The sequence below is a fragment of the Hylobates moloch genome, unplaced genomic scaffold, assembly GCF_009828535.3.
Source record: "Hylobates moloch isolate HMO894 unplaced genomic scaffold, HMol_V3 SCAFFOLD_9, whole genome shotgun sequence".
Classification (NCBI taxonomy): Eukaryota; Metazoa; Chordata; class Mammalia; order Primates; family Hylobatidae; genus Hylobates; species Hylobates moloch.
The window spans coordinates 124,113,269-124,123,323 of NW_026652284.1; the positions used below are offsets into that span (position 1 = coordinate 124,113,269).

At 47.1% G+C, this 10,055-nt stretch overlaps 1 pseudogene; it reads right to left on the bottom strand.

Moving 5' to 3' along the window:
• Positions 1-376: 376 nt before the first annotated feature.
• Positions 377-5,968, bottom strand: LOC116813875 (large ribosomal subunit protein eL42-like; annotated as a pseudogene).
• Positions 5,969-10,055: the final 4,087 nt, after the last annotated feature.

The following is a 10,055-nucleotide window of genomic DNA, read 5'->3' on the forward strand; positions in this document are numbered from 1 at the left end:
AAAAAAAAAAAAAAAAAAGTCTGTTTTCTTCTAAGAGTTTACTAGTTTTAGCTCTTATCTTTAGGTATTTGAGCCATTTTGAATTAAGTTTTGTATGTGGTATATGAGAAAGGTGTCCAGCTTCATTCTTTGCACGTAGAATCCATTTGTCCAGCACCATTTGTTTATTTTATTTTTATTATTATTATTATTTTGAGACAGGGTCTTACTCTGTTGCCCAGGCTGGGGAGCAGTGGCCCGATTTCGGCTCACCGCAACCTCCGTCTCCTGGGTTCAAGCGATTCTCCTGCCTCAGCCTCCTGAGTAGCTGGGATTACAGGTGCGTGCCACCACACCCGGCTAATTTTTGTATTTTTAGTAGAGATGGGGTTTCACCATGTTGGCCAGGCCAGTCTTGAACTCCCAGCCTCAGGTGATCCACCCACCTCGGCCTCCCAAAGTGCTGGGATTACAGGCGTGAGCCACTGTGCTGGCTGATTTGCGTAAAAGATTATTCTTTCCCTGTTCAATGCTCTTGACCCCTTTGTCCAAAATCAATTGATTGTAGATGTGTGGTTTTATTTCTGGATTCTGAATTCTTTTCCATTACCTATCCTTACCCCAGTACCGCAGTGTCCTGACTGTAGTTGATTTTAATTACTGTGAAGTAATTGAAATTGGGAAGTATAAGTCCTCCAATTTTGTTGTTCTTCAGGATGGTTTTAGCTTTTCTGGGTCTCTTGCAATTCTATATGGCTTTTAGGAACTGTCCATTTTTGCAGCTTGTCCATTTTTTGCAATGAAGGCAGTGGAGTTTTGATAGGGATTGCACTGAATCTGCAGATCAGCTCAGGGAGTGATGCGTTCTGAATAGGAACACCCTTGGGCATGAGATGACTTTCCATTCATGTCCTCTTAATTTCTCTCAACAATGTTTTACAGTTAAGTATACAAGTCTTGCTCTTGTTTTAAATTTATTGCCAAGTATTTCAGTATTTTTAGTGCTGTTGTATATGGAATCGTTTGCTTAATTTCATTTTCAGATTGTTCATCACTAATATGAAATACAACTGATTTTTCGTATATTCATCTGAACTCCCTTATTAGCTCTATGAGATTTTTGGTGCACTCTCTAGAGTTTTCAATATACAAGATCATGGCATCTTCAAATTGAGGTAGTTTCATTTCTTCCTTTCCAATCTGATGCCTTTTATTTTTTTTTCTTGCCTAATTCCCTGGTTAGAACCTCCAGTATTATGTTGAATAGAAGTGGTGAGAGCTGACATCCTTGTCTTATTCTTAAAGGAAGCTTTGAGCTTTTAAAACTAAGTATGATGCTAGTACTGGGAAGTTTTTTACATGCCCTTTACCAGGTTGAGCAAGTGCCCTTCGATCCCTAGTTTGTTGACCATTTTTGTTATGAATGGATGTTGGATTTTGTCAAACACTTTTGTTTCATTTATTGAGATGATCATGTGGGTTTTTTCCTCCCTTTACTAATTTAGTAGGAGGTATTACATTGCCTAAATTTCACGTATTGAACCAACTTTGCATTCTTTGTTCTCTTGGTCAGTCTGGCTAAGGGTTTTCAATTTTATCTTTTTTGTGGTGGTTGTTTTTGAACATAAACTCAGGATTTTATTGTCTTCATAATAAAACAAAAGATGACACTTAGAACTGCATCACTTGGCCCTTTCTCTCCTTATCTCTTCCCCGTTCAAAATGCTTGCATCTTTTAGTAGCCAGCATTCTCTTAGATCCGCAGTTGGGCACAACGCACTCAAGCCTTAGCATAGTCTTCTTGGTAGTTTCAGCCTTTTTCCAGAAAATCGGCTTAGTCTGTCCACCATAGCCACTCTGCTTCCTGTCATAACCTGCTTACCCTGGGCATACCGAGAATCCTTGCCCTTCTTGTACTGTGTCACTTTGAGGGGTTGGTGCTTGCCACACTTCTTACAGAGAGCCCAGCAGGTTTTAGGAATGTTTACCACGTCTGTATGAGCGCTATTGGCACAGAAAGCCAATTTTATCTTTTCATAGAATCAACTTTTAGTGTCTATTTCATTTATGTCTGCTCTAACCTATAATTTCTTTCTGCTTGCTTTGGATTTAATTTGGTTTTCTTTTCTAGTTCCTTAAGAAGAGAAGTTAGCTATTGACTTAAAATGTTTCTTCTTCTTCTTCCTTCTTTCCTCTTTCTTCTTTATTCCTTCTTGAGAGAGGGTCTCACTCTGTTGCCCAGGCTGGAGTTCAATGGCACAATCATAGCTCACTGTAGCCTCAAACTCCTGGTCTCAAGTGATCCTCCCACTTGGCCTCCTAAGTAGCAGGGATTACAGGTATGTGCCACCATGCCTGGCTAATTTTTAAATTTTTTTAGAGATGGGGTCCTGCTATGTTGCCCAGGCTGGTCTTGAACTCCCAGCCTCAATCAATCCTCCCACCTCAGCCTCTCAAGATGTTTTTTTTCTTTTCAATGCAGGCATTTATAGCTACACATTTCCTTCTGAGCACTGCTTCCATTGTATCCCATAAGTTTTGATATGGTTTTTTAAAAAATTCATTTCAAAGTGTTTCTAATTTCCTTTAGAATTTCCTCTTTGATCCATGGGTTATTTAGGAGTATGTTGCTTAATTTTCACAAATTTGTGAATTTTTCAAATTTTCTTGTTTATTGATTTCTAATTTCATTCCACTGTGGTCAGAGAACATACTTTGTATGATTTCAATCCACTGAAATTTTATTTTTATTTTATTTATTTATTTTTTGAGACTCAGTCTTATATAAATACAATGTCTTTTTTATGGACTGACCCTTTTATTATTATAAAATGTCCTTCCTTTCCTCTATTAACAACTTTGTCTTAAAGTCTATTTTGTCTGTTCTTACCGTCCACTCTAGCTCTCTCCTTTTTTTTCTTTTCTTTTTTTTACCAGTTATTTTCTTAGTGGTTGCTGTAGGGATTACTATTGACAAATTATTTGATAACAATCTAATTTGAATTATTGCAAACCATGCTTAAATAGTATCCAAAAATGTGGCTCCCACGCCACTCCCTTTTCACCTCCTTTCTGCTATTCGTCACAGATTACCTCTTTGTACATTGTGTTCGCATCAACATCGACTTGCAATTATTACTTTATGCACTTACCTTTAACTCAGTTAGGAAAAAGGAAGTTACAAGCAAAAAATAAGTTTATGCTGGTGCTCTGTGCTTCTTTATATGGATTTGAGGATTTTTTTTTTTTTTTTTGAGACAGAGTCTCACTCTGCCACCCAGGCTGGAGTGCAGTGGCGCGATCTCAACTCACTACAACCCCTGCCTCCTGAGTTCAAGCGATTCTCCTGCCTCAGCCTCCCGAGTAGGATTACAGGCATGTGCCACCATGCCCAACTAATTTTGAATTTTTAATAGAGATGAGGTTTCTCCATATTAGTCAGGCTGGTCACAAACTCCTGATCTTAGGTGATCCGCCCACCTCGGCCTCCCAAAGTGCTGGGATTACAGGCATGAGCCACTGCGCCCAGCTACTTTAGCTCTTCAAATATTGTTTCCATTAGCTCTTTGAACATGTATTCAATAATAGCTAATTTTAAGTCTTCATCTAATAAGTCCAATGCCTGGGCTTCCTCAGGGGCTGTTTCTGTTGATTCCATCTTCTTCAGTGTATGAGCATACTTTCTTGTTTCTTTGCATGTCTTATAACTGTTTGCTGAAAAGTAGACATTTAAAACAATATAGAGGCCGGGCATGGTGGCTCATGCCTGTAATCCCAGCACTTTGGTAGGCCAAGATGGGCAGATCACCTGAGGTCAGGATGGCCAACATGGTGAAACCCCATCTCTATTAAAAATACAAAAATTAGCCGGGTGTGGTGGTGGGCGCCTGAAATTCCAGCTATTCCAGAGGCTGAGGCAGGAGAATCGCTTGAACCTGGGAGGGAGAGGTTGAGTGAGCTGAGATCGCGCCATTGCACTCTAGCCTGGGCGACAGAGCAAGACTCTGTCTAAAAAATATATATAAATGTAAAATGTAAAAAAAATAAATATATACATATACTTTATATATATAATAGGATATAGGCCTGGGTGCAGTGGCTCACACCTGTAATCCCAGCACTTTGGGAGGTCAACGCAGGAAGATCGCTTGAGCCCAGAAGTTTAAGACCAGCTTGGGCAACACAGCAAGACCCCATCTCTACAAAAAATATGAAAAATTAGCCAGGCATGGTGGTGCACACCTGTAGTCCCAGCTACTCAGGAGGCTGGGATGGGAGGATCACCTGATCCTGGGGAGGTCAAGGCAGCAGTGAGCCGAGGTCTTGCCACTGCACTCCAGCCTGAGCAACAGAGAGAGACTCTGTCTCAAAAAAACCAATAGTAAAAATAATAAAACAACATAACACGACAACTTTAGAAATTAGATTCTCTCCTCCCCTCCAGGGTTTGTTGTTGTCCTGCTTGCGGTCGATGAACACAGCTTCCCTCGTCAACGCTCTGCACATGCGGCCACAGTGACTGCATATTTCACGAGCTCTATTTCTACCCCTTCTCTTGGACACAAGTTCACTGATTCAAAACCTGCTTCCCAGTTATCTTGGAGACAGTTTTGCCAAGTGTTTTGCATAATGCTGGTCTCTGTCCTTCTGATAAGTGCTTTGCTGTCAGGCCACTAGTCAGTGTCCTGTGTGGTTTGCAGTAGCAGCACCCCCTTCCTGGTCTCAAAGTCCATCCACTGCCATAGGTTTGCTTATGCCACGTTCACAAGCAACCTCAGTGTCTCCAGCTTAAAGCCGTAGCTTGTTCTCACTTGCATTGCATGTCAGGGGTTGGCTGAGGTTCTCTCTTCCGTCTTTGCTTCAGGACCCAGGCTGATGGAATGACTGCTGCCTAGAACATTGCGGGTCTTCCCAGATGAGACACAGAGGCTCTAGAGGGTCGTGCAATAGTAAGTAAATGCTCTGCTGTAAAGGTGCCATGTAAATACCTCCTCTCATTCCTCATTGGCCAATACTGGTCACATGGCACCACCTCATGACTCCCCGCCATGGGACCGGGCAGTCCAGCCCCTCCCACACACCTGAAGATGAAGCAGAGTTGGGGAGCGCTGCTAGGGACCACCACTCCCCTCCTTGCAAATCATCACCTTTATTCCCTCTGCCATAATTGTACTTATTGGGTCTGATAATTTATCCTCTAAATAACAAATCGTAATATTTAGCATAGATGATTGTTTTCCACGTACATGATTTGGCAGCATGTTATTAAATTTTGCTATGATTTCTGCCAAATGAATGATATTTACCTTATCCCACGTGTGCGGTTGTTTGAATGGTCTTCTGGATCCTAGATACTGCCACACCGGAAGCTGAGCCTGGTACAGGCATAGCCCACAGGACACCCACAAGAGTCACGTACCTGCCATTGACCACCTCTGGGCTTTTAATACTGAAACTTCAAAGAACTTATGTATCTCTCATTACACTTGCTAGAAATATTTATACAGGAACATGTATTTATATCCCCAAAAATCAGTAAGATAATTTTAACAAAACAATGTATGGGAAAAGTCTTTTTTTTTTTCGAGACGGAGTCTCGCTCTGTTGCCCACACTGGAGTGCAGTGGCACGATCTCGGCTCACTGCAAGCTCGGCCTCCCAGGTTCACGCCATTCTCCTGCCTCAGCCTCCAGAGTAGCTGAGACTACAGGTGCCCACCACCACGCCCGGCTAATATTTTGTATTTTTAGCAGAGACGGGGTTTCACTGTGGTCTCGATCTCCTGACCTCGTGATCCGCCCGCCTCGGCCTCCCAAAGTGCTGGGATTACAGGCGTGAGCCACCGCGCCCAGCCTGGGAAAAGCCTTGAGTCACATTTCAGAAACAATGCGTAGACAGTTGTAATAACATGAGGGCATTTTGCAAAGTTTGAGAACCAACAAAGGGGCATGCGCACAGCCAGGGTGGGGCTGGGGCGCACGGAGGCCATGCTCCTACAGAGAGATTTGCTCAACCCCGTGTTCAGGAAGCCACCTGCATCAAATGTGACGTTCACTCGTGTAGTGTGTGTTACTGGCATACACGTTTCCCTGGTTTTTAGTAACATTGTAATTTTTCTCACTTTTTAAAAGTAATCCCAGCACTTTGGGAGGCCGAGGCGGGTGGATCACGAGGTCAGAAGATCGAGACCATCCTGGCTAACACGGTGAAACCCCGTCTCTACTAAAAATACAAAAAATTAGCCGGGTGTGGTGGCGGGTGCCTGTATTCCCAGCTACTCGGGAGGCTGAGGCAGGAGAATGCCGTGAACCCGGGAGGCGGAGCTTGCAGTGAGCCGAGATCGTGCCACTGCACTCCAGCCTGGGCGACAGAGCGAGACTCTGTCTCAAAGAAAAAAATTTTTTTATTTTTTTAGACAGGGTCTCCGTCTGTTGCCCAGGCTGGAATACAGTGGTATGATCACAACTCACTGCCATGAGTCTGGGAGCCTCGACCTCCAGAGCTCAAGCAATCCTCCCATCTCAGCCTCCCAAACAGCTGGGACTATAGGAGTGTGCCACCACACCTGGCTAATTTTTGTATTTTCTGTAGAGATGGGGTCTCACTATGTTGCTCTGGCTAGTCTCGAACTCCTGGGCTCAAGTGATGCTCCCACCTTGACCTCCCAAAGTGCTTGGATTAAGGTGTGAGCCACCGCACCTGGACATTTTTCTTATTTAAAATAGATTCTCAGCCAGGCATGGTGTCTCATGCCTGTAATCCGAGCACTTTGGGAGGCTGAGGCGGGTGGATCATTTGAGGTCAGGAGTTTGAGACCAGCCTGGCCAACATGATGAAACCCCATCTCTACCAAAATACAAAAATTAGCCAGATGTGGTGGCGGACACCTGTAATCCCAGCTACTGGGGAGGCTGAGGCAGGAGAATGGCTTGAACCCAGGAGGCGGAGGTTACATTGAGCTGAGATCGCACCACTGCACTCCAGCCTGGGCAATGAAGTGAGGCTCCATTTCAAAATTAATAATAATAATAATAAAAATAAAATAAAATAGATTCTCAACTGAAGGTTCTTGGTATTAAGTGGAGACATTAAGTGGAGGGCGTGTGTGTGAGCACCAGCGGCACCCGCGGACGCTTTCTTCAAACGATGTGTATCCATGGCATGGACTGCCCTCTTTCACATTTTCTGTTGACTTCCATTCTCGGTGCTGCAGATGTGCAGGTCACGCTAAGGCTGTCGGTAATCGCCGCCGTCCTCCCTCCTCAGCTGATCCTTCCCATGTCCAGAGAGGCTGAAATAGAAATGAAATTTATAATCCTGGCCGGGTGCAGTGGCTCACGCCTGTAATCCCAGCACTTTGGGAGGCCGAGGCAGGCGGATCATGAAGTCAGGAGATAGAGACCTTCCTGGGTAACACGGTGAAACCCCATCTCCACTAAAAATACAAAAACAAAATTAGCCGGGTGTGGTGGCAGGTGCCTGTAGTCCCAGCTACTCCGGAGGCTGAGGTGGGAGAATGGCGTGAACCCGGGAGGCGGAGCTTGCAGTGAGCTGAGATCATGCCACTGTACTCCAGCCTGGTGACAGAGCAATACTGTCACAACAACAACAACAAAAAGAAGGAGAAGAAGAAATTTATAATCCTTTGAGTATTATATATTATAAAGTAACCAGGATCTAGTTGTTTCATTTTGCTTTGTTTTTTACCAGTTGGAATAATTCACGTTTAATGTTTCCAGAGCCTTTTGCCTGCAACCGCTGTCCTGGGGATGAGAAATCTCTGGGGAGGGGGAGTTTGGGGGCCACCGTCTTGTGTTGGGGCCACCGTCTTGTGTTGGGGCCACCGTCTTGTGTTGGGGCACAGGTTGTTGAGATTATGCTAGCACCCTCCACCCCCCGCCCCACCTACTGGGCCGGTTTACCCTCCAGGGGGTGAGGTGGCGCCTCCCAGATGGGAGACAGCCTACTGTCCCCAGTGTAGTCAGAAAGCAGGAGTGAGACAGGTGGCCGGGACGAGACGCTGGGGCTGGGAGGCGCTTTGCTGCCATCTGCTGGAGAACCCGCAGCGGCAGCCGCTGTGGACCTTGTGCTGGTGGAAAGCACAAAACCACTGTCCACGTGAAGGACGCCCGTGTCCTGGCAGCGCCCCTGAGGGGTGGCCTCCTGCAACCACCCTCCTGCAACCACCCTCCTGCAACCACCCACCTGCAACCACCCTCCTGCAACCACCCACCTGCAACCACCCACCTGCAACCACCCTCCTGCAACCACCCACCTGCAACCACCCTCCTGCAACCACCCTCCTGCAGCCACCCTCCTGCAGCCACCCTCCTGCAACCACCCACCTGCAGCCACCCTCCTGCAGCCACCCAGGGAGCCGCAAAGCCACTCTGCTCGTGCTAGCCTGGCCTCTAAACCCATCGCGACATAAGACAGAAGAGGACCGAATGGGGTGCGGCCCAGCGTGCGCTGCTCAGCCTGGTCTTGGTGAATGGGCTCCATCCAGCCTCCGTCCTCAGAGACGGCAGGTGGCACTTCATCTTCCTGGCAGACCTGGAGGGAGTGTGGGTAGAGTAGGACCCAGCCAGGAGCCCAGGCCCTGAAGCCAAGGGCAGGCCCATGTCGCCACCACACCACAGTCCAGCATCCTCGGACCAGGCCCAAGAGAAGCCCCACTCCCGAGCAGGGGGAGGAAAGGGGAGGCCGGGGACTCAGGCAGCTGCCCCCTAGAGTGGAAAAGAAGGGCTCCAGCGTTTCCCAGCTCTAGCCCCACTCGGCTTTCGGTCCCTTAGCTGTGGTCCCCAGGGGTGTGGCTTCCCCGGGGGCTGAAGCCAGCAGTCCCTCAGCAAACACGCACTGGGCTCCAGGGTGGGGGATCAGACTCTGCCCCCAGAAGGCTCTGAAATGTGTCAGGATGGGACATGGTGGAGCTGACCAGGTTTCCGCAGGTCTGGGGGGCTGAGGCCTGCATCCCCTGGGAGGCTGACGTGCGCTGCCTGGCACGGATGGTGGACATCCCCTCAGCTATGCCTTCTTTGTTCACTGGCTGGAATACTTCCGCGACGACAAACTTCCCTCTCATGCTGTTGGGTTACCCAGCGGCCCATTTGCGTAGGAAAGACAGAATAAGAGTTCGATTCTTTTATTTATCAATTTTTAAAATGTAAGCTTGTTGCCGGGATCTCCTAAGGATGATCGTTAATTTTTTTTTTAACTCAGGGATTTAAGCAGGTCAGTTGAGTAAGCTCAAGCTGTCCTATCTTCTGAATGTGTTTCTAGGATGGCAAAGCCTCCTGTTCCGAGAGGGGTAGAGCAGGAAGCCACTTCCCACAGATCGCAGCCACCCCATCCCTTCTGGGTGTCCTGCCTTGCCTCGAACTGCTGGGCTCAAGTGGTCCATTCCCTTTCCTTAGAGTGTGGGATGAATGCCTCCGGGAGAGAGGTTCCTCCTCCGGGGCAGCAGCTGCAGCTACCTAAGCGTTCTCTTCCTCACTCAGCGGGGCCCACAGCCCAGGGTTATGGCGAGACTCCAGTTCAGGGTGGGGGCTGCCAGGGAGCTGTGGGTTAGTAGGCTGAAACCAGCTGAGGCTCCAGAACCAAGAAGGCCTTCCATGCCAAGCCCAGGCAGGAGGAGCCTGTTGACAGTGTTGTCCGTGGGACCTGGTGGGCAAACAGGCTGGGGGCAAGAGCTCGGGGCCCAGAGACCCAGGTCCTGTCTGCATATGATCCAGTAGGAAGGGCAAGCTTGTCTGTCCCCCAGGCCCGGCCACCGTGCCGGGCTGTCCTGAGAGGTCCTGGAGGACAGGTGCGATGCTCAGTGGGCTATCTCCACAATATACAAACATCAGTTGTATTTCATGCTAGCAGTAGGCAATCCAAACATGAAACTAAGCAAACAACTTCATACACAATAGCACTGCAAATAATAAAATACTCAGGAATAAACGTAGCCAAAGAAAGGCAAGACTTGTATATTTAAGACTAGAAAACATTACTGAAAGAAATGAAGAGGACATGAATGAACGGAAAGTCATCTCAGCATCACTCCCCAAGCTGACCTGCAAATTCAGTGCAAT